The following is a 5,725-nucleotide window of genomic DNA, read 5'->3' as shown; positions in this document are numbered from 1 at the left end:
TATGGTCAAAGCCCTATGGCCATCCATTGCCCCCCTTGAAAGTATGGAGGGGTTGGCGGACCTGTTCAAGGGTGCTCGGTGTTGCTTTGAGTCATGGAAGACGTCCGCATGCCGGGAGGGCGCGCGAGAGGCATGGGCAATGGTGAAGACGCGCTACACTGGACTCGATCCGAATCATATGGCCCGAGTTGGACCTCAGGGACCGGATAGAAAAGAAATTCCTGTAAGCTTGGTATATGATCAAGTGATGATTGCGGCGAAATATTCACAAGAAGACTGCAAACTCGATAGTCTTATAGATGATGTAGAAAAAGAGTAGGTGTTTGATTCTATGTAACTATTTACTTTATCATCAAACTTTATCTCCGGCTGAACTCATAGAAATTTGTCATCGCAGGCCTTCGGCTTTAACCTCCTAACCAAGAAGTTGGAGTGTTTCCGGATACTATAAGAAATGTTTAGTATGTGCGAAAACCAGGCAACCCTGTCATATTGCTCAAACAAACAAAATGTGTTCGAGGAGTTATGTTATATTACTACTTAATGTAAGAAACATATTCCAAGGAAAATAGTTCCATTAATTAGGGGTTCCTTTCCTTAGGTCAACATGCTTAAGTATGCATACCTAGGCTTGTACTCAAATTACGGACAACCTATTCTGTATTTGTTGCAGACACAAAACAGTTCGTCATTCTTTGCCGATCAATTATTCCCTTAAGAATGCTAGCTTTCAGCTTCATCCATCTAAAGTACAGGTCCGGATAACCCGGTTGTAACAATCGTAGAGGTACTCCCTTTACAACCTAGCCGAACAATCGGGAACGTAGGGTCTAAGCACAGGAGCGAGGCAACCCAGCTTGGCAAAAACTTAAGTCATAGAGGTGCATATAATGGCAAAAGATGTATAAAACAATCGACATAGACAGTGTAGGCTGCAAGCTTTTAATAATAAGCTTCGTTAAAGAAGCCCCCAAGTATAATGGGGTGTATACATTTAAAGATGTGTACCCCTAATAGTGCGGTAGATACGAACACTCCCTGGGGTATAAAAGGAAAAACAAAAAAGGAGAGGTGGAGGGAAAATCCTAGTCAAAGTAAAATGTAAAGAGGCTGAACTATGCGTAAAATCTTGGGGAACGCGCGGCGTTCCATAGGTTCGGACTCAAGGCGATTATCCGCTGCATTGTGAAGGCGATAGGATCCTCCTGTAAGGACTTCATCTATGATAAAGGGCCCCTCCCATTTTGGTTTGAGCTTGTCCTTTTTCTTTTCTGGGAGGCGTAAAACAAGTTCTCTGACATTGTATGTCTTAGCCCGCACTTCCCTGCTTTGGTATCGCCTGGCCTGTTGTTGATAGAATGCGAAATGGGCATTTGCAATGTCGCGCTCCTCTTCAAGTCCGTATAGTCGTCCTGCCGATCTAGTTCAGCTTCTCGCTCTTCGTACATGCGCACTCGAGAGTCATGAATAATGTCGCATGGTAATACAACCTCTGCGCCGTACACCATAAAGAAAGGTGTGTATCCGGTCGTTTGATTGGGCGTGGTCCGCAGCCCCCAGAATACAGAATCAAGTTCCTCAACCCGGTGCTTATCGGATTCTTGTTAGGAGCTCACCATTCTGGGCTTAATGCCGCTCATGATCAGACCATTGGCCCGTTCAACTTGGCTGTTTGTTTGAGTGTGGTATACGGATGCATAGTCAAGTTTAATGCCCAACTTAGCGCACCAGGATTTCACCTCATCAGCTGTAAAGTTGGAGCCGTTATCAATGATGATACTATGCGGGAAACCGTAACGATGCACCACGCCGGATATAAAATCAATGACTGGCCCTGCTTCAGATGTTTTTACTAGTTTGACCTCTATACATTTAGTGAATTCATCGACCATCACCAGTAAATATTTCTTTTTATGGCTACCCCCTTTAAGGGGACCGACCATATCAAGCCCCTAGACTACGAAGGGCCAGGTAATGGGGATTGTTCTTAAGGCAGTAGGAGGCATATGCCTTTGGTTGGCAAAAAGCTGACAACCCACACAAAGTTGGACAAGGGCCTGTGCGTCTGCCCGGCCCGCTGGCCAGAAAAAACCTGTCGTGAAAGCTTTGCTTACGAGAGCCCGAGCTGCAGCATGATGACCGCCCAGACTAGCATGTATTTCTGCCAATAGTTGTCGTCCCTCTTCTTCGGAGATGCACCTTTCAAGGACTCCGGTAGTGCCCTTTTTGTATAGTTCACCCTCTTGCACTTTAAAGGCTTTAGAGCGCCGAACTATGCAACGGGCTTCATTCTGATCGTCGGGAAGATCCTACCTATTAGGTAGGCCAAGAAGGGTTCGGTCCATGGAGCAATAACAGCCATGGTTTCATGAGCGGAGGGTGTTACTTCTATATCCGATCCCCCGATGGTATCTGTCTTGTGTTCGACTGCTGGGGGTGTGACCAGGTCCGTACTAGATTTACTGCTCTCACCCTGCCATACTACGAATGGCTTGAAAAGCCTTTCCACAAAGGTGTTAGGTGGGACAGGGTCGTGCTTAGCGCCCATGCGAGCAAGGATGTCGGCTGCCTGGTTACTGTCTCGAGCGACGTGATGTAATTCAAGTCCCTCGAACCGAGCTGATTTTTTTAATACGGTGTTTCGGTATGCTGCCATTTTTGGGTCCTTTGCGTCAAACACTCCATTGACCTAGGATATTGCGAGGTTTGAATCGCCATGCACCTCGAGGCGTTGTATACCCATGGAGACAGCCATGAGAAGACCGTGTAGGAGCGCCTCGTATTCGGCTGCATTGTTGGAGTCCATATACATGATTTGTAATATGTAGCGGACTGTGTCCCCGGTGGGGCATGTCAAGATGAAGCCATCCCCCAGTCCGACTAGCATTTTGGAACCGTCAAAGTACATGGTCCAGTTGGAGTATGAACTATACTCTTTAGGGAGTTCGGCTTCCGTCCATTCGGCGACAAAGTCGGCCGACAGCTAAGATTTAATAGCCCGGCATGGCTTGTATGCTATTTCAAATGGTAAAAGTTTGATGGCCCATTTGGCTATGTGGCCAGTGGCGTCCCTGTTGTTAATAATGTCGTTAAGTGGTACTTCCGATTCCACTGTGATCGAACACTCATGAAAATAGTGTCGTAGTTTTCAGGATGCCATGAAGACCGTATAGGCTATCTTTTTATAGTGGGGGTATCGGGATTTGCATGGTGTAAGGACCTCCGATACGTAATAGACTGGCTTTTGAGTGGGGAATTTATGTCCCTCTTCCCCTCGTTCAACAGCGACTACGGCCGCGACACTGAATACCTGGTTGGTTGCCGAGCTATACAGCAACATAGGCTCGCCAACGCCTGGGGCGGATAGGATTGGGTTGCTTGCGAGTAGGGCCTTGATTTATTCTAATCCGGTTGTGGAAGCATTTGTCCATTCAAAGCTACCAGTGCATCTTAGTAGCTTGTAGAGTGGTAATGCTTTTTCTCCTAATCTGGAGATGAAGCGGCTCAAGGCCACGACGCACCCTGCTAGTTTTTGGACATGCTTTAGCTCGGTTGGTATAGCCAATTGTGACGAGGCTATTATCTTAGCTGGGTTTGCTTTGATTCCTCTATGGGAAACAATGAACCCTAGTAATTTTCCGGCTAGAATGCCGAAGACACATTTCTCCGGATTTAGCCGTATGTCATAAGTCCGGAGGTTTTCAAAGGTGAGGCGGAGATCGTCGACTAGTGTTTCGACGTGCTTTGTCTTGATGACAACATCGTCCACATATGCTTCGACTATTTTGCCGATTTGTTTTTCCAAGCATGTTTGAATCATACGTTGGTAAGTGGCCCCACCATTTTTGAGTCCGAAGGGCTGTTGGAAATATGCCCTAGAGGCAATAATAAATTAGTTATTATTATTATATTTCCTTGTTCATGACAATCGTTTATTATCCATGCTATAATTGTATTGATAGGAAACTCAGATACATGTGTGGGTACATAGACAACACCAAGTCCCTAGTAAGCCTCTAGATGACTAGCTCGTTGATCAATAGATGGTTACGGTTTCCTGACCATGGACATTGGATGTCGTTGATAACGGGATCACATCATTAGGAGAATGATGTGATGGACAAGACCCAATCCTAAGCCTAGCACAAAGATCGTGTAGTTCGTATGCTAAAGCTTTTCTAATGTCAAGTATCATTTCCTTAGACCATGAGATTGTGCAACTCCCGGATACCGTAGGAATGCTTTGGGTGTACCAAACATCACAACGTAACTGGGTGGCTATAAAGGTGCACTACAGGTATCTCCGAAAGTGTCTGTTGGGTTGGCACGAATCGAGACTGGTATTTGTCACTCCGGTTGACGGAAAGGTATCTCTGGGCCCACTCGGTAGGACATCATCATAATGTGCACAATGTGACCAAGGGGTTGATCACGGGATGATGTGTTACCAAACGAGTAAAGAGACTTGCTGGTAACGAGATTGAACAAGGTATCGGCATACCGACGATCTAATCTCGGGCAAGTACAATACCGCTAGACAAAGGGAATTATATACGGGATTGCTTGAATCCTTGACATCGTGGTTCATCCGATGAGATCATCGTGCAACATGTGGGAGCCAACATGGGTATCCAGATCCCGCTGTTGGTTATTCGCCAGAGAGCTGTCTCGGTCATGTCTGCATGATTCCCGAACCCGTAGGGTCTACACACTTAAGGTTCGATGACGCTAGAATTGTTATGAGAATTAGTGTGCAGTTACCGAATGTTGTTCGGAGTCCCGGATGAGATCCCGGACGTCATGAGGAGTTCCGGAATGGTCCGGAGGTAAAGATTTATATATGGGAAGTCCTATTTTGGCCACCAGAAAATGTTCGGGATTTTTCGGTATTGTACCGGGAAGGTTCTAGAAGGTTCCGGAGTGGGGCCCACCCGCATGGGGGGACCCATATGAAAGTGGGTAGTGGGGGAAAGGCCCCACATCCCTGGTCAAGGCGCACCAAGATCCCCCCTTAGAAGGAATAAGATCATATCCCGAAGGGATAAGATCAAGATCCCTAAAAAGGGGGGATAACAATCGGTGGGGAAGGAAATGATGGGATTTCTTTCCTCCCACCTTTGCCAGCGCCCCAATGGACTTGGAGGGCAAGAAAACAGCCCCCTCCACCCCTATATATAGTGGGGAGGCACATGGGAGCTTCACCCTTGCCCCTGGCGCAGCCCTCTCCCTCCCCAACACCTCCTCCTCCTCCGTAGTGCTTGGCGAAGCCCTGTCGGAGAACTGCAAGCTCCACCACCACGCCATCGTGCTGCCGGAGCTCTCCCTCAACTTCTCCTCTCCCCTTGCTGGATCAAGAAGGAGGAGACGTCCCTGGGCTGTACGTGTGTTGAACGCGGAGGTGCCGTCCGTTCGGCACTAGGATCTCCGGTGATTTGGATCACGATGAGTACGACTCCTTCAACCCCGTTCTCTTGAACGCTTCCGCTTAGCGATCTACAAGGGTATGTAGATGCACTCTCCTTCCCCTCGTTGCTGGTTTCTCCATAGATAGATCTTGGTGAAAGGTAAGAAAATTTTGAATTTTTGCTACGTTCCCCAACAGTGGTATCAGAGCTAGGTCTATGCGTAGATTCTTTGCACGAGTAGAACACAAAGTAGTTGTGGGCGTTGATGTTGTTCAATATGCTTACCGTTACTAGTCCAATCTTGATTCGGCGGCATCGTG

This window comes from Triticum dicoccoides, chromosome 7B (genome assembly GCF_002162155.2).
Source record: "Triticum dicoccoides isolate Atlit2015 ecotype Zavitan chromosome 7B, WEW_v2.0, whole genome shotgun sequence".
NCBI lineage: Eukaryota > Viridiplantae > Streptophyta > Magnoliopsida > Poales > Poaceae > Triticum > Triticum dicoccoides.
The sequence above is the reverse complement of the archived record's forward strand: the minus strand, read 5'-3'. Positions refer to the sequence as shown.